The sequence below is a fragment of the Canis lupus genome, chromosome 37 (genome assembly GCF_003254725.2).
Source record: "Canis lupus dingo isolate Sandy chromosome 37, ASM325472v2, whole genome shotgun sequence".
Classification (NCBI taxonomy): domain Eukaryota; kingdom Metazoa; phylum Chordata; class Mammalia; order Carnivora; family Canidae; genus Canis; species Canis lupus.
Genome location: NC_064279.1, coordinates 17,805,640 through 17,832,000, shown reverse-complemented (window position 1 = coordinate 17,832,000; position 26,361 = coordinate 17,805,640). Strand labels below are relative to the sequence as shown.

General features: G+C 36.3%; 1 protein-coding gene and 1 long non-coding RNA gene across 21 annotated transcripts in view; one reads left to right on the top strand and one right to left on the bottom strand.

Moving 5' to 3' along the window:
• Positions 1-26,361, bottom strand: part of MAP2 (microtubule associated protein 2) — a 293,705-nt gene that overhangs the window by 135,558 nt on the left and 131,786 nt on the right. For 17 of the 20 annotated variants that reach the window (XM_035710979.2, XM_035710992.2, XM_035710997.2 and 14 more), the window contains exon 3: positions 8,523-8,590. The gene's annotated coding sequence lies outside the window, so the exon portion shown is untranslated. Of the gene's footprint in view, positions 1-8,522; positions 8,591-8,864; positions 9,166-24,848; positions 24,898-26,361 lie in introns of those variants that run through there. The other 3 variants (XM_049106437.1, XM_049106436.1, XM_049106435.1) reach the window with 3 other exon arrangements.
• On the top strand, positions 23,022-24,430 carry LOC125754467 (uncharacterized). The gene is made up of 2 exons (XR_007408795.1): positions 23,022-23,418; positions 24,024-24,430. It is a non-coding gene; the product is annotated as an uncharacterized LOC125754467 (long non-coding RNA).

Below are 26,361 nucleotides of genomic sequence, written 5' to 3'. Positions count from 1 at the left end.
ATTTCAATAATTTTATAAATCAAAGTCTACATCTTGGGCCTTTTTGTGAGGATAACATAGGAAACAACTAAAAATGCATGCACACATTAAACTATGTATTATATTTATTACTTCCCTTTGACCTATGGAACTATCCACCATCTTTTAAAGGAAAAATATAGCAGTCTGACCAGTTATATGACTCACTCAGGACAATGAATTCTTGCATTGTTTTTAATTTTTTTCATTGTTAGATGTCATATTTGCTCAACTATTTGCTCAATATAATCTTAAAAGTCAATCATTTTAGGGATTTCCATCCCCTCTATTTAAGGCAGTCTAGTTATTTATTTTTAAGATTCAACAGCATCACAGATTCACCTGCAGCTATGCTCAAAATTATGCTAATAAGCTGCTATGAGGCACAGAGAATCCTTACTGCTTACGTGTTGTATCTTATTCTGCATATACAACCATGAAATCTTTTTTTTTTTTACAACCATGAACTCTTACCACGAGAAAACCCTACAATGAGCAAAAAAATACTTCTAGAGAACACAAAGTAAAAAACATTGTTCTCATTGGAAATGAAATAAAATATTAGATCTTCCTGAAAAGAAACATCATCTCTTAAGTTCCTCTTCATTGTAAAGAAATATATTTTGGTTGTAAGTGTTAAATAGAGTAGCTTTGTTTTAACAATTGCCAGATGTGGATCAATGAATATCCGGCTGCTTTAAACAGTCATAATCCAAAGTCATTAACACTAGGAGAGAATCTGAAGAAAGGTTAATTCGAACCATCTGAGGCAAACCCAAGTAGAATCTACAAAAAACGGGGATTGATTCAAACTTTTTTTTTTTTGAGAGAGAGAGAGAAAGAGAATTTGTCAGGAAGACCAGAGATTATCCCCTGTTACCCTGAGACTCTTAACTACTGAATAAGTGGCAAAAAAAAGCATAGGCATGGTATTCAATTTCTGCGTATTTTACCAATTCCAGCTTGACTATGCAGAGACCAGTGCCGTCCACTATAGAAAGACTACAGTTACACACACACATATACGTGCCCACACTCATGTGCAAGACTCATTTTCTCAGCTTCAGTGTGGTGTATGAATTACGGGCATTTCTAAGCAGACAACACAGTGAATGCAAAGATGCCTGTGACCTGGCTTCTTTCCTCAAGTGCCTCTCTTCAGTGTTCTCCTTGGAGAAATACGGTTATAAATTTAAGTTAACTTCTGTTCATATGAAAACTAGTATTTCACTGGAATTTGGAATTCAAAGTTTCTAATGACACTGCTCACATCTACCTGGCTGTTTAAGTTAACACCAAATGACAAAATTACAGTGACAAAGACCACAGATCTGGTCATGGCCTGGCTTAGAGATAGAAGAAGCCCTTTAAACAAAGGAAACATGCTAACAAGTGGGAGGACATCACAGATGGTCAATATGCACTTAAAGTGCTTCCCTGATAGACTAGTGTGCCATATTTATTTGATGGCTTTTTTTTCTTAGATATTTTATAGCTGCAAGGTGTGGTGTAGGAGAAATCAAACAGGTAAATGCAAGTTCCTGCATCTATAGAGGAGGACTAAGAGCCTCATGGTGGAGGCAGAAAGATAACATCCCTCCAGTTTGTCAAGGCTTCTTATGAACCCTTTGCTCCTTTGAACACTCTAATCGTCTGCAAACATATACATTCTTTAAGAGGAATGCAGGTTGCTGCCACCAACCAAAACATTCTACCAAAGAGAAATGATTTTGTTGGAAGAAATGTATTCTCTAAGTCAGAGACCAGCCTCAATATGCAGGAGTCCCCTGTGACTTTAAGTACAGTCCCCCAAAGCTTGTTTAGGGTGTGAGTGGCAAGAAGATGAGAAGTGGACACCCAGAACCTTTGCCATTAAGCACAGCAGGACATGAGGGATGTCAAGTGCTAGGGGGCCAGAGAATTTAGCAGGCTGGCACTGTGCTGAACATCCAGGGAGAGAGGAGCTTAGAAGTTCAAAGAAATCATGAAGCAGGGAAACAGAGCTGCAATCAAGAAACTGGCACAGTGTTGTATGGAAACATATCCCCAAACCTGAGCCACGAGAATTCATTATGTGGCATAATAAACATCAGGCACAGGCAGAAAGATCGAAATGCCAGTAGCTCATTAGGGCTTGTTTAATGGATCTTTCATAAAACAACTGGCTGGAATTGAAAAAGGTCAGAAATAAAGAGACAATTCTCTCTCGGCATCAAAGAGGCACAAAAGTATGCAGTGTTGCTGCTCAAAAAGAAGGATTCACATTTGACTTCTTTGTAATGACCGCTCCAATCATTTCCAATTTTTCTTGCCTAGACATCTTGCCTCCTAACCTCTTGCTGATCAACGCAGGGCACACTGTCTAGCAGTATCAACATCACGGAGGAGCCAGTTAAAATGTAGGCTCTCAGGCAACCCCCCCCCCCATTAGACCTAAGGATTCCGAATCTGCATTTTAATCTCAGCTTTCAAGTTTGAGGAGCTGATCTCCCAGCATCTACTCTTATCACCTTATCATCTATTCTCTGCACAGCTGCTGGAGTAATCCTTTTAATTTGTTCACCCACTGATTAATTCCCCCCTTCTAGTTCCATTAGGGCACAAAAGGGCACGGGGTTGGTGTTCAATATTCACTGAATGAATAAATGGATTTTCCCCTAGACTGAGATGAAGTCCAGGTGATATGTAGCTCCCCACCGCCCCCCCCCCATATCTTTTCTTTATCACTAGAAAAGTCTCACTCTCCTTTCTCTTGATCTGTAGGGAAGAGGAATTTTGTTTGCTAAGCCTAAATCCTTGTCTACGCTCTTATCACCTTTGTATCAGGAACTTTTCTATAACTTTGTCCTTCTGCTTACACACAAAGCACCCCCTCTCTATATGTGCCCTCCCTTCAGCTTAGGACTTCCCAAGTTACTAACAGTAAGGTCCCACTGCACTACACTAGTCCTGGACCTCTTAAAGGTGTCTTCTTATTGCTTTCATATCCTTATTTAATCATTCACTTCTCAAGAATTTGCTTCTGTCCCCAACAATTTGACTGGTTTGGAGTCAGACCCAGATTCAAAAACAGCCCTGAAATTTGTGCAACTGTCTCAGTCTCTGTTCCCCCATTTAAGTGGAGATAGCAGAAGACACAGAGTCACCGTGATAATTAAAGTGCTTGTCATAGAGGCTGGCGCATGGCAGGTGCTAGCATCATCCGGGATTCCCTTTGTAGGAGGAAAGGCGAGGTTAATTTTGAAACCATCAAGTTATATTTGACCAGAAACTTGACAGTATAAAATACAATGGTTCTGTTGTTAGCAAATAGCCGTTGGAAATAATGTGAAATATCATATGAGGGTAAAATTCCATTCCATTACAGCATGAGAATGACTGTGAAAAATTGGGAAACAAGAAGAAACAAACATACCCAATGTCTTCATTATAGAATATTATGCAGGTGGCAAAATGTTTTAAGAGATGCTTAGAATATTCAGAGGAAAAAAGGCAGAATTCAAATTGTATTGTTTCGGTGTTGGTTACATAAATTTAAATGCAATGGGTGAAAGGAAGTAAGCTAAAAAGGTAGAGTATTAACTGTAGTCTCTGACTTGTGTTATTATGGATGCTATCATGTCCTTCCTTTACACTCTTCCAAATATGACAAGTTTGCCAAAATGTGGATTTATTGTTTTTATAACAGAAAACACTAATGAAGTAAATAATATATTGAGCAGTCTTTCACTACTGAAGTAAATAAGATGTTGAGCAGTCTTTTACTCATTCTCTTTCTTCAAGTTTTCTGCAGAATTTGAAATTTAGCCTTGTTTTCTATTAATTACTTAACCTGTCCTCTTTTATCTATTCTTTAAGACAAATAGTTCTTCCTTTAACATTGCCAATTCTATATCCTAAATGTGGGTGCTGTCAAGGGTGTTCTCTCTGGTCCTCTTCTCTCTTGATAATGTCATGCATGTCATGTCTCCCTAATTTCTGTCCTCCGTGTTGACCTAACATGATCTCTAATCTATCAGACCAGTCTGCCTGCAGATCCAGCCCATTGTGGCCTAAACCCGACCCATAACTTTTTATTCCCTCTTTCATTTAGCCAGCATTTCTTGGGTGACCACTATGCACTAGGTAGTCTGTTAGAGACTAGGATGCAAGACAAATGAAATAGAGCTTCTTCCTTTAAGCCGCTTTTAACTACCTTTCTCTCCTCATTTTTCCAGTTATCAGATTCAAACGTTAGAGGCAGCACGGAGTCCTGCTGATTTTCATCCCTCCTACCAATCAAGCAGTTGCTATATTCTGCTTATGAGTTTGAGCTCAGAAACATCTTTCATTTTCATGACCTCTTTTTTTTATGCCCACTGTCAACACCCTCTTTGAGCCTTTATTATTTCCTGGATTATCCTATTAGAGCTTCCAAAGTGATCCCCTCTTCAACATACTCTCATCCACAACTCCATCTCACACAGAGCCATAGAGTAAGTCACCTGTTTAGGTCACAGTGGTCTGCTATTCGAAATACACCCAACAACTTCTCCTAAGATACTGAACAATTTCCTCAAGTTGACATTTAAGGTCCCCCTTTGCATGTATTGAGTTGCATTGGATGATTTTTTTTATTTTGTAGTTCAAAAGGGTAAAATACTAGCCATTTCATATGGTACGACTGAATAATATTTCCATCCTTAGCTTCTCAGACTCCCCCTTCTTCTGCCCTGCACTCTAGAATACAAATGAGACCAGTCTACACTTTCCACGCATGTTCACTTTCTTTGGTCTCTTTGCCAATGTTGTTTGTTCTCCCTGGAGTTCCTCCATGCATTATCTCTCCCTTGAATACTTCTTTTCATCCCTAACCTCCACCTCAAAAGACCTATCCTCCATAAAATATTTCCTGTTGAGTCTCTTCTCAGTTGTTAGTAATCCTGGCCAGCAATGAAGTCCCTTAAGAAATTATTCATGTGTCTCTTATGGTACCAATGAGCCTTGAGGCTACTTTGTTTTGTTGTGCTGCACCCAACTGAGCTCCGAAAGTGTGCTGTTCTATATACGAATTTCGACATTCGCAAGTAGAGCATCTTAATACCCATTTGTGTAATTGTTAGTGCCCTGAGCTACTTCTCTGGCTTAGTCATTTTTAAGGTTGAATGTGGTATCTGCACACTGCATACTATTCCCTACTCGTTTATTTCTTTTTGGTCATTTGAAACTTCTGCTATTATTTCAATAAAAATAAAGTTGTAAAATGTGGCATCAAGTTATGCTATTTAACACTTAAATTCTCTGGCTAATTTTCTTATATAGATTATGCAATTAATAATACATCTTTATCGTAAGGACACGGGTGCTCTATGAATTAACTTATCTTAAAACTTCCCAATTTATCTCTGATATTCCTCTTTAAAGAATAACATTCTTTAAAAAAGAATAAAGTTCTTTAGTTTAAATATAAGATATATATTAAAAATATATATCTGAGTTTGAATATTATGTTACATATTTGAAGATATATTTATTCCTAACTTAAGTATATAAAAACAAGTACCTGCAGGCATACTGTTTTAACTATATTTCAGTATATATCATCTGCATAAATAAAATATCAAAGTACTGGCTATAAGCCAAAAAATCTACTAGAAAAAAAAAATGTAGTATGTTGTAGTTAATATGAAGGAATTTGGGCCAAACTTGTGTTGTTTGCCTAGTTGGAATCTCCGTTCATTCATCTATAAAATGGAGACTATACTCACCTCCCAGGATTGTAGAGTGAGTTAAAACAAGATAACATACTTGAAGGGTTTATGATATTATCTAGTATATAGTCAATAAAAATATAGTTTTATTAATAAAAATAAGTGACAACAACAAAAAATAACATTCTCTAAAGCTATTATGACTCCAGAAGTTTCCTTATACATTATGAAATGATGTCATACTAGTCCATAATGAGCAACAAAGCATTTAGGAAGACTATGACATCATTTCTAGTATTACAGAGGGAATGAGAGAGAGAGACAGAGAGAGAGAGAGAGAGAGAGAGAGAAGGCCTCCTCCCCTCTGCTGCAGCAAAATCTTGGCTGAAGACATGAAGAGCAATAAACAATGTCAAGCTTGGGAGTAGTATTTAGGAAGCATCCATAAAGCAAAACTCATGCTGCAGTTTGGCTTCTTTCCCTTGATGATGAAAGTGAAAAGGGACATTTCAAAAATTCTTTCCATCTTAACCTAAAACCGGAAAACTCCTATTCTATATAGCTTGGAGAAATTTTCACACATGGTTTGCCCGATTTTTTTTACCTGGTATTAATTATTCAATTATTTATTATTAATTAAAGACATATAATGAACATTTGGGGTAGCTAGGGAAAAAAGTACCAAAGGTCTGTTTTATAGTGTGTAATCTCAAGAAAAACAAGAACAAAAAAAAGTAATGGTGGAAAGTGCTGATGAATCATTTACCCATCAAATAATTAAATAAATATCTGTTGAACTCCTACTGTGGTCCAGGCACTATTTTCTGTGCTGAAGATATGAGTGAAAAAAATCAGTGAAATAATTAACTAATGTCAAGACGAGTTTGATTAGCAAAATCGTGATACAGATCTCTGACTCCCTTATAGTCTAAAAGTCAAATTCAATTCTGATTTGACGCCATAACAGTCTATTTCAATAAACTCTGGTTTATTACACAAAATCTGTCAACACACCCCTAGATAAATTTAAAATGGTCCTAGAAATTTAGGCATCAAGAGCCTTTTGGTGAGGTATTATGCCATTTATCCAATACCCAGATAAATCTCAACAGAGCTGATTAGTTCCTATTAACAATATACTGAATACTTTTTTTTTTAGTGGTTAGATAATAACACCATCCTTTTCCAACTCATGTAAATATTCCAATGTTCAAAATTAATATATGAGCTCCTAAACAACCCTGAGGATTAGGAAACAGATACTCACATAAAATATATACTGTATGGATTTTGTGAGATGGGAAAATACCAAATAGATTTTTTTCACCAAATATGAAATGTATTCACTTACTCTGAGTGGAATCTAAAAAATGAGAATAGTCCCAAGGGTTTTACAATATCCAGGAGGAATAGTAAGTCCTGTGTGGGGATTTCATACCTGAGTCCACTGAATAATTTCTAAGGGAAGAAAATGTAATATATTTCATGTATCTCTGAGGCTAGTCTACTCGATTTTGTTCAATATCTGAAATAATGCAGTTTCTTTTTTTAGAACACACTGATTTATTTTAATGAATTCATTCTCTTGTGCAAAAATATTATGTGATACTGCCTACACTCTGGAAGGGTGGTGACAGTGGCATCTGCCCCTTCCCTCTCTCCCACAATAACTACCCACAGCAGCAAGGTTCTTAGTGGAATGAATAAATTAAGGTTCTCATAATTACACACTGCAGAGAAAATTAAACAAGGACAATGCATTCGTCTCCTTCAACTGCTACAAATATTCACACTCACAGGTGTACACTCACAGACTTCTGGTATTTCAGGATCAGTTGTTGAACATTAACTATTTCCAAAGTACATTTTAAAAAACTAACCTCACTGCATAAAATATTTTGGACTAATAAGCTTGAGAGGAAATACTATCTGAATGCCAAAGAAAGATTTAAACCATGTTATTGATCTCAGCAAGGCAGAAAATGTCTTCCATTTTTCAAAGGCAAATTACATATATAGCTTTTATTGACCCGAGTATATGCTGAAGTCAAAGATAATTTTAAAGAATTAAACAAAAGGTAATACCCATAACTGCCATCTCCAATCAATATACATCCTGATGCTGAATTTGAAAATTAATATTTTTCATGTAAGGCAGAAGGCCCAGGATCAATGGATTCGACTGCTTCCATGGAAAGATGAAAGATTACCTTCTTATGCTAAAAGCATAAATAAAATCAGTTCTTTTAATAACTAACAACCTCAGCCTTTAAATATGGTGTTAAAGATCGAAGCATCAGTGAAGAAGTTACAATATTTTATTCACAAAACCCGACAATACTGAGTCATTCCTAGGCTCTCGTCTATAGCGGTCCTTCTAACTGGGAAGGGCAAGCCATTTCATTTACCCATTTAAAAATATCACTTATTAGCAGGATTCCCTCAGATAAAAATCATTACTTTAGTATATTTCTGTTAAATTTAAATGACTGAATTTTCACAAAGACAGAGACTTAGGACTTTTTTTTTTTTTTTACCTGCTACAATAATAAAAACCTGAAAATAAGCCAGACATATTGATATTTGTTAACAACTCGCAACACAGGCAAAAGACATAATTCCTTAGACGTCTTATCATCAAAACAGCCTTGAATAATGGCATTCTCTGCATGGGAAAAGCATACATGCTATAGACAATGATCAACGTAGGCTTAAGGATAAAAGACCAACCATAGAGAGATTAATTTAAATAAAAACATTCCAAATCCTCCCTGATTTCCCCTCATTTAAACATCCAAACAAAACATGTGGTACCTTTTAATTTTCTGAATGAGTAGTTCCCAATCAATGTTTCTTCGGTTAGAGACAACAAGCTGAAGAATCTACCGAAACAAAACAAAAGAAAAAAATACAGATACAGGTTGTTAACTAAATATTGAAAATTGTAACTCACCAGTAAGCAAATGCATTCTTTATAATCCAGATAATAAATCTACGTCTTGAGAGCTGTAGTACAAATAATGCAGTACTTGAATTTTTAGGAAGCTTGGTAATGAATTTTAAAGCATTTTACTTTGAGATCACATAAAGCAGATCCTTTGAAAAACCGAGTAAAAATAAAACAAAATAAAATTCAAAAAAACCCCAAAGCATTACCAGTGCATATGCAGCGATACCACCCAAGTCTAGCCTTTGAGAATTGCTGCAGAATCCTTCTCCGGGAGCATTATCTCTACGGGCTGGCTCTAGCTCTCTAGCTCCAGACAGACGCAGTCTGCAAGCCACCAGCTCTTCTCTGTGTGTGTCGGGGAAAAGGAAGCTGCAAATTAGAAAAAGTCCCCGCAGTGGCGAAAAGGAAAATAAGGCGAGTGGGAGAGGGAGAGAGAGCTCACTAGCCTCAGAATTTTCGAGAATGATGACAAGCCACCCAGCTCCGCCATCATTCACTGACAATAAGATGCAGCCCTGGCTTATGATTTAGCGGTTTACCATAGGGGCTTCTGGTATCAAATGCCTGACAGGCATTTTAATTGCCTCCATCCAAGTGTGTCCCCAGGAGTCGAGTCTATAAGCCTATGAATGTCATCATCTGGTCTCCTTTGTGTTAATGCCAGACACACACACACACACACACACACACACACGCACACAGTGCTTAAATAGAGTTTCCTGGCATAATACAGGATTACAAATAAATCTGGCTACACAAACTGGACATGATCAATGATAGTTTATCATGATAGTTTATGGGAATATTCATTATCTGCATTAATGACATCAGAGATTGTCTGATGTTTTGTCACTGGCTGCTAATTACAGTATTTTAAAAACTGAATATCCCATATTGCTTACTTATATTCCAAAATAAGTTACTGTGCCCAATAAAAATGCATATATTTATTTGTGTTTTCTTGGGGAAAATTCAATCCCCTTGTAACTGTGATAATTACACACTTGGCAATATTTTCCTTACAAGGGAGAATGCAGCAAAAAACAAAGAGGATTAGGAAACCAGGGTTGATGTGTGATTTCTGTGAGCAATCTGTTTTATTCCCATTTATATACAGAAGCGAAAAAAGGAGGTGGCAATGAGCTTGGGTACCAGGACATTACAGTCCCTGAGGGCCAAGGCAGGGAATTAAATCTCTGGCACAATCAGTATCCCCTTTATGTTAGCAACTGAAGTTAACAGTTGAATATCCTTGTTTCACAGTGCCCCTTATGTAGGGAGGTTAATGTGGAATAATTCCCTGAATTTATGGCCTGGACAAAAGAGCTGGGAAAAATGTTAATAAATAAATTAATTTTTTACAGCATTGTTAGGTTCCTGCATCAGTGAATGGAGCAAAATGTAATGTCTACCAAAAGGGCCGGGTATGAAGAAGGTTGCTGGGATGGAGCATCACCATGGTTACTGGAAACAGAAAGTACTGTGAAAAATAAGGTGATGAGAGAGAAAAGGGAAGGAGACTCCAGTGGAGGAAATTTAGAGTGATATGCTTCATTCTTTGCCGTCTAGAAAAGAACTGTCTCTATCAGTTTTACACTCTATTTTGAACGCATTAGGATGAATTTGCATTCTCCATTAGCTACCTTTCTTCTCCATTTTTTGATCACTAGCTAATTTTGCTTTCATAAATATTCAAATTATGGTTCTTTTGTATGAGATGGTTCCTACTTTTCCTTGCCTCTGTCCATATCCCAGATGTAGGGCCACCACTCAGCCTAGTCCACACCCTTTGTTTCAGCGGTAAGGAAGAGAGACCCAGAGAATCTGACCAAGGTCACAAAGCAGGCCGGAGATCCAGCAGACACACCAGCCCAGTTTCCTGACTCAGGTGCCCTGCTTTTCTTCTTTCACCAAGTGATTTTCTTTCTGTACTCCCTTCATTGTTTGCAAGCAAAAATGATTCCAGAAACATCCTTTGTCTTTGATTTTGTAGGCCCTCCTTTATTTGCTAAAGCAGTGATCTTTGTCTTTAAAATATATTTCAATAATTCTGAGACTAGCCTTGCTTAATATCTGTGCTGTACTGTAGCGGAGGTCTGAAGAATCTGGGGTAATTATGCCACTGCTTTTCTTTCATTTCCAGCCCAACAATCAGATGAATTGAGCATGATTGCCCTTTTGTGATCCTATCTTGTCGAGCCTGAACTTAATCATCATATACCAGGCACTCTATCATCCCTGGCATCGTTCTTCCTGCAAGCATGAAATCGGGCAATCAAACTGAGCTGTCCTTCCAGGGTTCCTCCTAGTTAATAAACAGTGTGAAGTTTCATGAGGTTACCCGAAATCATGAAACTGGAGAAAGAGAGCATTCACTCAACAACAGCCACTGGGGGGCGCAATATTTGTTTAAAATCTTTCTGAGTCAGCAAAAATTTTGATTAGGATTCTTGACCTTGATGTTTTACTGTGTTTCTTTCGTTCATAAAATGGTCTTTCAATATTTATTTGTTATGACTCATTGCCCTTAGGTTAGCTCAACCACAGGTAGGGTCAGATGGACTCTTCTGATGTCTGAGATGCAGTTGCTACCATCACTGCTGTCCTCTGACCCCAGAATGCCAGCTATAAAATAAAGAATTCACATCTAGAAATATGATCACCCTAGTACAATTACAAGAGATTTCAGATTTCAGTTAATCTTACATAATAGTTAGGACTCTTCTCCTCCAAAAAAGAGTTCTTTAAATATGATCTCTCTGTTAAATGTCTATTTTTCTTTCAGTGATATAGACACTAAAGCTATTTTTCAAAACAAATGTTTTAATATATTACATTAATTATTAATTATCTATTGTTCACCTCTGGGCACAAAAAATGATGCACACATGATGTAATTTCTTGGAACATAAATCATATTTTGTCAGAATCTCCTAAAGCACACATAATGGTCCTGTTGAGTCTAATAAATAGCACAGCTTCAAAAATATGTAATACTCTTCAGGAGTCATTATTTGAGAATACCTGCTTTGTCATTGAGAATGAGTTGGTAAATTCTTTTTCTTTTTTTTTTTCCTTTTCATTTGTTAGTGGAAGGAATTATTACTTTAACATGTCCATGTTTATAATTCTTCCCTTTAATTATATTCTAGGAATACAAAACGGTAGATATTTGAGACCTTTCATGATTTTTAAATATTTTTTGTATTTATGCTTGCGAGCTTAAAATGTAATACTTTCCTTACCCTTTCTCTCTTTGACAATATTCTAGACCTTGGCTTAATACCATTTATCAGTTCATCTAACCAGTTTTGATGACGTACATATATATATTTCAAACACTTGATAGGTCCTAGGTGTGGGAGAAAAAAAAACATTTCCTTCTCCAAGAACTTCAATTTTAGTGGAGGGGTCATAAAAGTAAAGAAGAATCTAAGCTGACAATTCTTTTTCTCACTTTGATGACACACTATGTCTATAGTTATAATGTCTCTGTTATAATCTGTTGCATCTCAGATCCTGATCCTTAAGAATCTGATTTAACTGTATCCCCAGATTCAGTTAGCTTAGCCCTGTGACTTCTGAAAGACCCCTAGTTTTACTCCCTAAATATACTGGGTGTGTCACTCTTGAAGTTCTTTAGGAGCGATTACTGCAGGTATTTCTTCCTTTCCTAAAGCCTGTCTTTGGTCAGATAACCATCTTCCCAGCCAGGGTTTTCCTGACCACCATAATGAAAACTGCAAGATGTCCCTTCCACTGCCCTTCACCCTGCGCGTTCTTTTCCTTTCCACTGCACTCACCACTTTCCATCACACCATAAACTTGTATTTATTATGTTATTTATTATGTTTTCTATTTATTACCTTCCTCCCTCTGCTAGGTCCATGAAGGAAATCATCTTTACATGCTTGGGATGTTGCTATATCTAAAGCATCCAAAATACTGGCTGGGAATATAGCAGCATTCAATTTTTTTTTTTTAATGAGTAAATATGAAAATCACATTAGTGGATAAATTGAAGCATTTAAGCACAAGAAAAGTCTTTGTGTTTTATATTGATTTCCTTGCTCTATATCTTCAGTCTTCCTTATGAATATTGTATTTTATTTCAATTATAAATCACATTTTCCCATGGAATCAATATTGTTTTGTTATTTCCATTAAAGGATATACATTTATTTAAAAAAGGGACTTGTCTCCTGTTTTGTTTGGATTCTGCAAAGTACCTAGCATGGGACCATTAGCTCTTAAATGCTGAGAAAGAGCTTCATTGATAAATAATACTTGTATTGGTGTTCAATATGCTAACATTCAATCTTTAGATTATTTAAATAAAATCAGAATACTTAATAAATCAATATTGCCTTATGGTCAAAATGCTTAGAAGTAGCTTTTTATTACTTTAAAAAAATTAAGATTTTATTTTTTAGTAATCTCTACATCCACCACGGGGCTTGAGCTCCCAACCCCAAGGCCAAAAGTCACATGATCTACCAACTGAGCCAGCCAGGCACCTCTGAAGTGGCTCTTTATAAATTGACTATAATTACTATACTTTGTACTTAAAAAATTAATTACAGAAATAATAATTATGCTTCTACCTTATACTCTTAAATCTGTCATTTTAAACATAAGCAGATATCTGAGTATTTTAAAAATTATTATGACATCCAGATTCACTGTACACTATTTTACCTTATTTACCACAGATGGCATCTTTTCTTCCAACAAATGTTGTTCACACAAAAGCAATCTGTGGTCAGACTCCAAGGCCCAGCACCCTCCCCTCCATAAGACCTACTGAGTCAGAATTTCCACAGGATGGGCCACCTGAAACCTGTGTGCTCAAGGTGATTTGAATGCCTGGAAAACCTGGGGCTATACCATTTCTAGGGGGCATACGCCTAACAAGGGAAGTCTAGAAAATTTGGGTGTTTTGTCTGCAGACTGAGCTCATGCCAATCAGAGGTAATCAAACTGCTCACAAAGCCTCAGTAGTCATGGTTAATTGATGCTTTACTTGCTTATCCCTTCAAAAGGACTATAAACTTTCTTAAGGGAAGACAATATATTCCTAATAAGAGTCCCAGTTCCTAACATAAATATTTAATAAACTTTAGTTAATACAAAAAAAAAGTATACAGTGGTCAAACATAAAAAAAAAAAGAAGAAAGAAAAATGTCACAATTAGCATATCAGTCTGAATTATATGAAATGTTGAAATTCCATTACTTTTTAACCTATAAAATGGCAATTTCTTGTGGTTCAACCTAGTACCTGGAGAAACTATAAAAAGAAGCAGAATTGAATACAGTGAACTGTACAAAATGTCCCGGTCTACAGCAAGGGCAAATCTTCAATGGCCACTAATTAAAATATGACAAGTTTCAAATTCGATCTGTGGCACCTACCAGAATATGACAAATTATGAGAAACATAGACCCCTAAACTATTGATTTCTTTTAAGGCCAAGAGGCTCTGTGATTCATTGAGGATCTGAAAATCTAGAAATGTTTCTGGAAATCTTGGAGAAATTCAATAAGTCTCTGGATCTCATTTTTTGAAAACACAAGGGCAAATAGGTTCAATGTAATATCATTAGTGAAAGGCATATGCTCTAGGGAGTTCCTGATTTATAGGATGAATAACAAGTGCTTGGGAGTTAAAAGACAATCACTAAGCACGAAAATGATACATGTATGTAAATTACTCACATGGGTTTTTTTTTGTTTTTTCGTGGCAAACTACAAAAATTATTAACATTAACAAAGCTGAATTATCCTTTATAAAAAATAAATAATCCATATCTTGAGAAACTCATATATAGGATTTTAAGAGCAGATAATGAACAAATATATTACAAAAGGACAAAAATCCCCCTCCCCCAAAAGTCTTTAAATCACTTGACTCCTGCCCTAAATTCTTCTTGTTATGATTAAAAAGGATGAACTACATTCATTAGCTTGTTGTGTACTTTACCTTTCATTAACTTTCATTAGGTATTCTATGCTACTGAGCTAGATTTTTACTTACTTAAAATTTGAAAATAGATTATTATTGTCCAGGTCTCAAGTCCTCTAATTATTTGCTTTATCTTATATTTAAACTATCTTTTATACATTATAACCTCGTAGAAAAATTTTAAACCAAGATACTCAGTATTTCCATTGAATTTAGGTAAAGAATGAATCAGAAATGAGGTATGTTTATAAAGAAGCAAAGAGCATACTGACATATGGGTCACCCGTGGTCATCTTTGCTGTCTTCACTGTGATTTTGATAAGACTTGGCCTTCGGTGGGATGGATGGTTGTATTCTAACCAAGGAAGGTGAGGAGTAAGGCAAGATAACTGGACTAGTTTTCAACTGCTCTTGGATCATGCTCTAATCCTCTGAGTCATCATGATCAGAGTCTGGCTTCAGGATTTCATTTTAAATCTTAGTGTGGTGATTTTTTTTGTAAAATTCAGTTATATTCTTATCTAAATGTAAGTACAAAATACATTTCAAATTATTTTTGGGCTATGCATCATTTTTAACCTCAGAACTACTCATATTTCACAGAAAAAAAATCATAGGTAGTTTAAAAAATAACACACTTTTGTTTCTCTTTTTTCTTAAAGATTTATTCATTTGAGAGAGAGAGAGTGCAGGCACATACAAGCAGGGGGAGGGGCAGAAGGAGAGTGAGAAGCAGACTCCGGGCTGAGCAGGGAGCCCCATGTGGGGCTCGATCCCGGGACCTGACCTGAAGGCAACTGCCCAACCCATTGAGCCAGCCAGGCACCCGATTTTTGTTTTTCTTTATTCCATTAATGCCCTTATTTCACTCATAAGGTAAGGCCAAAAAGATGATGTAAATAGAGAAAGAGAGAGAGAAGATTTTCTCATTGTCAGCACTCAAAATACAGTTTGACTGCAATTTAGTGAAATAGTTAGCTCCAAGGCCCGATTTAGGTTGTGTATGCCATTACCACCAAGGCTTAGGAAATGACAGTGCCCAAAGTTCTATTCTGCTCACACACTTTCAGCAAAGTAAACTAAAATTCTATTTTAAAAATAGTAAGATGGGCAGCCCGGGTGGCTCAGCGGTTTAGCGCTGCCTTCAGCCCAGGGTGTGATCCTGGAGACCCGGGATTGAGTCCCACATCGGGCTCCCTGCATGGAGCCTGCTTCCCTCTGCCTGTGTCTCTGCCTCTCTCTCTCTCTCTCTCTCTCTCTCTCCTATGAATAAATAAAATCTTTAAAAAAAAAAGAAAAAGAAATAAAAACAATGTGAGGTGAACTGCAGTTCTGAAAAATAATTGCAGGTTCTATTCATCAAGTCATAATCTCCTTATACTGGAAGAATTATGTTGGGACTACAACTCTCTCTTGATCTTGAAAAGAAAGCTATAATGGCAGAACAACTGAAAACTTGCACATTGCTGATGGGAGTGCAAGTTAGTGTGAACACTTCTGAAAACTCTCTAGCAATTTCTAGTAAAGTAAAAAGTATGTCTCCCTTATCAGCCAGCAATTCCATTTCTAAGTATATACACCCAGGAGACCTGAGTACATCGTCTACCTAAACACATATTACAAACTGTCCTTAGCTTTATGCATCATATCATGAAATCAGAAACTATTCCAATGTTCATCCATAGAGGGTATTATGGTATGTTCATATAATGGATTAGTACACTTAAAAAAAAAGGAATGAAAAAGAATTTGTTTGCATGCAACCAAATAGATGAATCTCATAGGCATAATGATAAGAAAAACACAAAAGAGTACATACTGTATTATTCCATTTATATGAAATTCAAGAACAGATAAAACTAATGTTCAGAAATAGAAGTGAGAATAGTGTTTACCTGTAGTGAGCATTCTGCAAAAGGGTTCAGGTCTGAACATACACATGTAGGCATCCAACCATGGCTGCATAAGTGAAGGGCCTATGAGGATTATGTGTTAAATAAATGAGCTGTGAGGGGATATATTCCTTAGAAGGAAGAGAACTTTAAAAAAAAAAAAGATTTATTTATTTATTTGAGAGTGAGAAAGAAAGAGAGAGAAGGGGGGGTGGGGGACGGGCAGAGGGAAAGGGAGAGAGAATCTCAAGCAGACTCCACACTGAGCACAAAGGCCAACAAAGGGCTTGATCTTATGACCCTGAGATCATGACCTGAGCTGCAATCATGAGCCGGACACTTAACAAGACTGAGCCACCTCAGTCTCGCAGACTGAGAGAACATTTTACATGGGCTTTTAATACATAGGAAATGGTGAAGTAAAAAACTGCATAGTTAAGTGTGTTATCTTAGAAATTTAGGCACATGTGAAATTTAGAAATTTATTTATTTACTTGTCTATAGCAATACATACTGAACTACACTATGAGGACAAAACTGTGGACAGATTAGGTGTTTTCTATATTGCCCCTTTCACACAAATCCCTTGCCTGCTAATATTCACCATAATTACTAGTTTACTTCAAAATCATCTATTTCTTTGCTTCCAATCCAAATCTTACACTTCCTTTTTGGTCCAATTAATGTCCTGCCCTCTTTTATAAAGGCTTCCAGAACAGCCCCAGTACACAGTGCCACGAAGCACTCTGATTTCTCAGAATCACCATGATATCAAATAAAACAAAATCACTATGATACTATAATGACTAATATTATATATGGCCTTGAGCTGATCTTATGTCATTTATATTCATTTATTTATTCTAATATTGACCAATTTAAAAGGCAAAGAGCCAATTCTAATATAAATGATTAAGTATCTATAATGTTCCAACTTCTTTGAACACGTTTGTTTAGTCAACAATTTTTAGAGTTATGAACCTCCATTTTACAAGAGGAAATAGTTCCAATTAGGTTTGGTTATATGTCACAGCTGGTAAGTGGTGAAGCAGAAATTCAATCCCTGGACTTCAGAGTTACTTTGTAATTCAGCCTAACAATTCTAAGGTGTCATCAGAAGAGAGGAGATAAATTAAACATAGAATTAACAATTTTCCATTTTTCCGGAGCACGTACTTTAAGACAGACTCTATTAGGCTAAGTGTGCATAAAAGAGATAGCATTAGAAATAAAAATTTTAACTTTCAGAATTATTTCAGCTTCCATCAGTTCATATATAAATGATGTATATGCGTGAACACAAGCCTTCCTATAGTTAAGGAAGACATTGTAATTTTATTTACTATCTATTTGGTCTAATCTTGGAAGAGTGACATGCATGGGATATATACTCATCTGTCTTTGAAGAACTGCACTGTTTGACAGTTTGAACTTATTGTGTTTTTAAACCTCTTGTTGAAATTAATGTATGTCTCAGAAGTATAGATTATAATGGTAAAATTCCTGTATTACATAGTCAATTACTACCCTAATTTTATTATATCAATGTAGGAATAATCAAATACCATAGTTAATTGTATTTAATGGTATTTTACAGGCTACATCAAAAAAATTATATCAATATCATATGCAAGTGCATGTCTTATTTAAATTAACTTGAATTAATTTAGAGTTAAATTCTAGGTGTGGGACATTTTTCTTTCAAATAACTCCAGTCCCTCCATTAAGTCTTTCCTCAAGTGGTATTTTCTCAGTAAGGCTTACTTTGACCCTTGCAACCTGTGATTCCTATCCCCAGTCTCCTTTATCTTATTTAGCTGAATACTTATAATTTTGTAAATATACTATATAACTTATTTATTATGCTTATTCTTTATTGTCTGTCTCTCCTCATTCATTTGTAAGCCCCCAAAAGGCAAAAGTTTTTGCCCCTTTTGTTCACTAACATCCCCAGGTACTTAGAACTGGGCTTGGCACATAATTGGCACACAATGAATATTCACTGAACTCATGCATGCATGCATGCATGCATGATTAAATTATAACACTAAAACTCACACACAAAGCATGAATTATCTCCTAAAAAAATCTGGCCTGAGTTTTTTTTTTAAATTTATTTATTTATTCACGATAGACACAAAGAGAGAGAGGCAGAGACACAGGCAAAGGGAGAAGCAGGCTCTCTGCAGGAAGCCCCATGTGAGACTCGATCCCAGGACCTCAGGATCATGCCCTGAGCCAAAGGCAGATGCTCAACCCCTGAGCCACACAGGCATCCCTGGCCTGAGTTTAAACAGTTGACAAAATCTTTAGAAATCACCAGTTTCAGAAATCACTTGACAAAACACATGGTATAATTATTTTATTATTTTTGTGTCTTGGTTAACTATAGAACTTGTTAAATATACAAGTTTTAGGCTTTTAATCTATGACACTTTTATAGCCACTCTAAGTGCATCTCTCTTTAAATATTTACAAATAGTTATCTATGTGTTTATTATTTATATTGACAAAAATTCTTCTAGCATTTTTTTTACCTGATTATGAATCCTAGTTATAACCTGCATGTTTATCTTTAGCTTTCCAATCACCTAAAAGTCGATACAAACTGCTTCCTTCCACTATATACAACCAGCCATATTTACAGGAGAAACAGGAAGCCATGGAAGAAAATGATGAGATTTAGTGTTGAGGAATTCTCACTCAATGAAATTTTCATTTAACAGACTGTCAAGCAGAATCATCTTCAGGAGTTATGAATTTCTTGGCCAATCTTCCTGGAAGCAGGAAATGAACCTTTATTTTATTGAATGTCTCTACAGATGGGACTATTACGATTTAATTGAAGAATAAATAACGGCACAAAGTCAAATGCCAAAAAATCAAATGCTACATTGCCTGACATGAGTTCTAAAATCCTGATTTCTTTTTGAAAAATGCTAAAAGGAGTTGTGTTGTTCATTGCTTTCCAAGCTTTCAAGATTGTTATCTCAATATTCTAAACCTTTCTCATTCCTTCAATACTTGGCAACTTCGTAGAATTGGAGTGTTAGCAATTCTTGAGAGACCAGTCCATTTGAATTAGGCAGTCTTTTTATGTCTTTACCTTAACATTAGTATCATAATATTCTGAAAAGGTTTACATTCTACAAGCACTTATAGCATTTTTTTTCAGTGTTAAATATTTCCCGGTCAAATCATAAAACATCTACTGTGATGGTTTAACAAACGCAATGTCACATGTGGAATGATTTTTGAAAACGTATATATTAAAAATTTATTTTGTGAATAGCCAACATCCACATTCCAAAAATTTATGAAATCCAAACTTATTCTCTCCACTGTTTAGGGGGGAAATTTACCCTAATAAATATACATACAGTTTCTTAGTCCCTACCATTCCTCTTTCTCTAGTCCTTTACCAAGGATACACCAGAGACCAGAAGAGAAAATTAGTGATGAAAGTATTTATTTGAACATAATTTAAATAAAACATTCTGAAAGAACAATAAAAACTTTGAATATTTAGAGTAAATCCAATGCTATACCTAAATGAGCACTAAATTTCTAAACCCTCCAAACTGATTAGAATTAGAGAATATAAATTATGACTATCAAACCTCTTGTGTAAGGGAAACTGGAATGGAGAGTGGGAATACTTTTATGTTTCATTCTACCATCAGATTTCTAAGCTAAAAAAGACTAGATGAAAGATGTATTGGTTTTTAAATTAAAAGCAAATATTAAACATGATCCATGTCTATATATGGACATTCCTTCTCAACCGTATTATCAAGTTGGCTAGTAAGAGGTCATGTGGGAAGAATTCTATTTGGTAGTGTTTGAAATTGCATTACATTTATACTGTTATTCTCCATAGTTCGTGGCTTCCCCCCTTTGTTTTTAATAGCAAATACATAAACAAAGAAATAAGAGATATTATCAAATAAGAAATTGTTTAATATTTTGGGGGAAAATTATTTTTTTCCTAGATATTATCCATCTACTGTGACTTACTTTTCAAATGGATTGCCAACACATGCTCTTTGCAGAAGCAGCCATTGTTAAGTATCTGGGCCAACAAATCTATCTGGGAGAGAAATTTCCACATCCCTAAGAACTTAACTTATTTCTTAAACTGCCACACTCTTGTTGTGTATTTTTTTTTCATCCTTTCCCATTCTCCATGCTTTGTTTACCCCTTTCCAACACTTTCTCCTTTTACCCCAAGCTCACGGGGAGCATGGTTAAGAGAACAGGAAAATATTTAGGGAATCACTTAGACAAATTTTTCTCTATCTAAGTCTTTGGTTTCATTTTAGTTGAGGGCAGCCTTGATGTGTTTTACAGCATTTTCTTTCTACAATATCTGGTAGATTATTTTTATACTGGTGCACCATAAATCATTTGTCTCTTGGGTATTGACTCAGGGAAAAAAATGGAATTGGAAATGGGGAGAAAAACATATAGCTATTGCGGTCATTGTACACAATACTACAGCATGGCATTTACTTATTTCGAACTCAGTAGAACTAAGGAAATAAACACAAGGGAATAGAATGCCCAGCCTACAGATTCCTTCTGCTGAGACACCTGTGAGCACACTGATGCCACATTAGAAAAAAACAGGTGGTACCTTAATGACAGGTTTTTCTAGATGGCAATGGTTGATCATAACTCTCTTATAATTTGTATTTTAATTTGGAAGTGCTCAGTAGGATTGATTGATTGGCTGACGATAGAAGGGGAAGTAAAGCCTGCGTTAAGTGCATAAAGAATGCAAAAAAGGAAACCTTTGAGAAATTGGCAGTCAGCGCATTCCATTAAAAGCCAAATGCAATGAAAGAGAAACTTATTTTACAACAGGGAAAAACTTTGGAAAGGGGGTGGTGGTGAAGGGAATGGAAGTTGATACAATAGCATAGAAATGCTAACAATGACCCAGGGCCATTTGTGCCTCATCTGAAGAAAAAAAGTAAATAAAAACTGGTGGCATGTGCTAGGAAGGTTAAGACACTCAAATCAGAAGGAAAAGTAAGAATACGGGAGAAGGGTAGAGGAGAGTTGAAAGATGAAGAGCTTTGTAAGCAAACAGGGTTTCATTTATAAATCAGTGAGCCAGTCCGACAGGTGAGGCGGGCTGAGGCACTTGAAAGGTCTTATTCAGTGGCTGGCATTACTGAATGCCCAGCTGGGTCCGGACAAGAGTAGTTTTAAACAGGGACATTGTTCTAAAGAAATCTTAAGTTTCATGTGCCCTCCAATGCAGCCTTATAAATCTTGAACAGCATCAATATTCACCAACCACCTGCAATCAGCATCACTCCAGAATCTGCTGGACACAGCAAATCCTTGACAGGGAATATTTTAATTCGGGTGGCTGGCGTGCTACTCAGGACTTACATGTATTGATGATATGCAAATTGGTTCAGTTCAGAAGCTATCCTATCAATAGCATAAATTAAGTGTATCCTATCATGAGGATAATCTTGGAAAGAGAGAATGTCACACTCAATATGCCTATGGTCTAGAGGTGAACAGTCAGCAGTCTCTGAGTGAGGGAGAGTAAAAAAACAAAAGAGTATTTCATCACTATTGACTGGCTGGCTGCATTCTTCTTTAGGTTAAATGCTTCGTTACTTACATAAAATATCTTTGCCCAGAAAAACTTTATTTTTAACATCTGTGCAACGAGAGAAGAAATTCAAAGAGCATTTTGATCAAGAGTCCCTGATACCTCACAGAAGCAAACAACGACCAAAAACAATCTTAAATTGTGACCTTTGTGTTAACATTGCCTATTTCATTGAAAATGATGACCTCTAGCATTAGGGCGCCTGTTTTGTACCAGAGAGAATGGATTTGTGACTTTCTCTTACACATTCTAGGTATGTTAAGAGCTAAAGTGCCCAGAGAGAACGATCACAAGATCGTATGATAAATATAAGAAAACGAAAACAGCTTTGTTGTTAGGATACATTACCTAGGACTAATTTTCTTTTTAAGAATTTATAAATCACAGCTGGAAATAGATGGTTAAAGGTAATTCAGGTATAACTCATTCTACAATGCAATTTAAAGATACTTTCCATTGAATTTGCAATTCCTTCCGATACATATTATTTAGCCAGCTTGTTAGAACACCATCAACAAAGAATAACTTTTAAAGTTAATGGATTTAATAACAGATAAAGGGAAATGGTGAGAGTATTCTTTTTTTAAAAAAATTTTATTTATTTATTCATGATAGACACAGAGAGAAAGAGGCAGAGACACGGGCAGAGGGAGAAGCAGGCTCCATGCCCGGAGCCCGACGCGGGACTCGATCCCGGGACTCCAGGATCACGCCCTGGGCCAAAGGAGGCGCCAAACCGTTGAGTCACCCAGGGATCCCCCTGGTGAGAGTATTCTTGAAGCCTGATTACAAGTGAACTGGTCAAGTGGTGAACCTGTGTGAGGTGGTTGACCTCATTGTTTATGATGTCACAGAGTTGAGAACAACTGAGGTCCTCACACTGGGGGTGGTGGGTAGAGTCAAAGGAGGTAGACGAGTCCTGGAGTTCTGCACAGTTGTTAGAAGCTTTGGAATAAGTGAACAAACAACAGTACTGAATGAAAAAGGCATAAAGGCATAAACAGAACGACATCTCTACCAAGACAGCTAGGCATCAAGCATGTTGCAGTGAGGGTATATCGGGGAGGCAAATGGAAGTTGAGATCAGAGATAAAAAGAAAAATTTTAAATAGTGTGAATAAAGAAAAGGAATTTTTCTATTCTGATGATTATGTGCCCCCCAAAATGAAAATCATGAAGAACTCAATTCTTTGCACCTGTGGTTCAGAACACCACCACCGCCACTACCACCATTTCCATCACCACCACCATCTCCACGAACAACAAAAGGTCGTGAAACCTTGAGATTATGAAGTGAGGTTATGAAGTGTGATCCTGCCATTACTCCTCCCAGTACCGTCTATGGGGCAGGGACTGTGACAGTGGAGAACATGGCCATGGCTCCCACAACTTTTGTCTGGACTTCATAGAGCTGTGCTAAAATGTAGGGTTTCACCATTGTGTGTCGATTCATAAGTCTAGAGGTGGCCCAACAATCCACTGTGTATTTGTGTAACACCTCAGGTGATTCTGGTGCCACTGGTTCATAGAATATATTTTGAAAATATATTTCAAAGGGAAAGGAAGGGAAGGGAAGGGAAGGGAAGGGAAGGGAAGGGAAGGGAAGGGAAGGGAAGGGAAGGGGAAAAAAAGAGAGATATTGTTTGTTTATCAAATGCAAAGTTATTTGTCTCTTGTGCCAAACCAATAGGGGTTCCAATAAAGGGGTGCAGTGGTCAAACTATGTGTGAATATGAATTTGTGTCAAGAACAAGTATAGTGAATTACCACAATGTCTTCCATAATTAAAAATTCTGTTGAAATCTTTTAAAAATATTTTTAAAGAACATAATTTTGTTTCCTTTTTTTAAAGATTTTATTTATTTATTTGACAGAGAAAGAAAGAGCACAAGAAGGCAGAGCAGCAGGCAGAAGGAGAGGGAGAAGCAGACTCCCCACTGAGCAGGGAGCTCAACACTGGGCTCAATCCCAGGAGCCCAGGACCCCAGGATCATGACCTGAGCCGAAGTCAGATGCTTAACCAACTGAGCCACCTAGGCGCCTCTGTTTCCTTTTATTATTCTATTCATTTTTCCCTTCTTAATATTCCTTCTTCATTTGCTACAATCAGTAATAAGAGGTAATATCCAGAAAAAAATACTGGTTTAATCAAGGACATTTTAAGATTAACTCTTTTGTTTCACATTGATTGTTAAGGGCCAAATGAAGACAAAAAGAGGATTCCAAGATTGTACTTATATACTTTAAATAAAATCTACAAATATTGCTCATAAAATTATAATTCTGCCTTCACCATTCTTGTCATATTACTATCAACTAATGCAAGTTTTGTACTAGATGTTTGTGCCCCAGAAAATAGCTTACTCTTTCAACTGCAAAGTAACCATAGGTGAGACATCTGTTTATGTCAGATGAAAGTACATTATCTTACCGTTCATAGGGCTTTACCTTGATTAGAAAATCTCTATCAAGAATTTGGGGACAGCACAGCCAGCTCCTACAACGGGGTATTCCCCCTAAGTACGTTAACATGAACATGGTGTGCAGAGCTTTGGACTGATTTCAGAGCTTGAGAATTCCAGGACCACTGGAATTTAGTTTAGGAAAAGCCAAAGGATTCTACTATGATCTAGGCAACTACTCTAGGATGGGATAGAGAGGACAGGGAGCAGATGTCCTTACCCCAAATTGTCCTGAACCCCAAATTGGGTTCAGATGGCCTCTGAAAGGTCTTGTTCTCGTGTGTCTCTACAGATAATAATAAGAAACTTTTATCAGGGCTTTACTAAGGACTAGTCATTTTTTTGAGCATTTATTTATATCAACTTATTTAATCTTCACAGCAACTCTGAGGTAGTTATTGTTATGCCCATGTTATAAATTAGAAAACCAAAATTCAGGTAGGCTAAACTATTGGATATGAACTCAATTCATATATGGCAGCAGAAATGCTTTTAAAACTACATTCTAAAACAAAACAAAACAATAACAGCAAATTGCCCTCCATTCTATTTCTCTGTATTCCCATCCATTGTGTGTGTAACATAAACTGTTCCTAGAAGGGAGATGGTTACAGACCTTGGAAAGGCTAATGTTTGGCATCCCCATCCTCTAGTTGGAAATTTTGACAATGAGTCCACATCAATAATATGCATAATATGGATAATCTGATACCCAGGGACCACTGGAAATCCAAAAAGCAATTTCAGTAACGTATTTATTAGTCTTTTAATTTTCTAAGATGCATAAGTAGCTGTTAAAGATTCCATTTTTTAAATGACACCTGTTCAATTTGTAAAAGCTATCTTATATTTTAAGGTTAGTCAAAAAGTCAAGAAATAAAGAGCTCTGTGGGGTTTTTTTGTTTGTTTGTTTTGGTTTTGCTTTGTTTTTGTTTTTTTTGAGCTTTGTGTTTTGGATTAGAGCCAGTCAGTGTAGAATCACCGTTGGGTCTTCTAAGGCAGTAGTTTCAGTTGTTTGGTGTTTCATGTAGCTGCTGTTTGCATCACCTGTCTTTTAAGCTGGAAACACCACTTTGCATAGTACTCTTGTGATTCATATACTCTAGCTGAAAGTGGAAAATGATATTTTATTCTTTTAAAGTATAAGATGCAGGCAGCCCAGGTGGCTAGGTGGTTTAGCGCTGCCTTCAGCCCAGAGCCTGATCCTGGAGACCCAGGATCGAGTCCCACGTCGGGCTCCCTGTGTGGAGCCTGCTTCTCCCTCTGCCTGTGTCTTTACCTCTCTCTCTGTGTCTCTCATGAATATATAAATAAATCTTAAAAAAAAATAAAATAAAAAAATAAAGTATAAGATGCAGGGGAAACAAATTATTAGTACTTGGAGCCTTGGACATTATGATAAACTTCAAAATATTATCTCCAGAATTACATTTGTTAACTGATTTAGAGTTAAAGCATACTTTCTTAAAAATACTTCTGGTCAGTAAGCAAAATTACTTTATATTTTCATTTTGGAAAGTTCATTGCAGCTTTGTTAATTTGGGGGACCATATGATCATTTGTCAAGATACTAGAATGCAAAAATTTCCTTAATTTTCCTGATTTTATACTTCAATTGTATCTTGTAATAGTAATTATCAAACCAAATAACATTCCTTAATTTATATAATGGTTGGCCCCACCAGAGTTAGCCACTTGAGGATAAGTACCAAATTATATTTTTGTATCCATAGCATCTAGTACAGTGCCG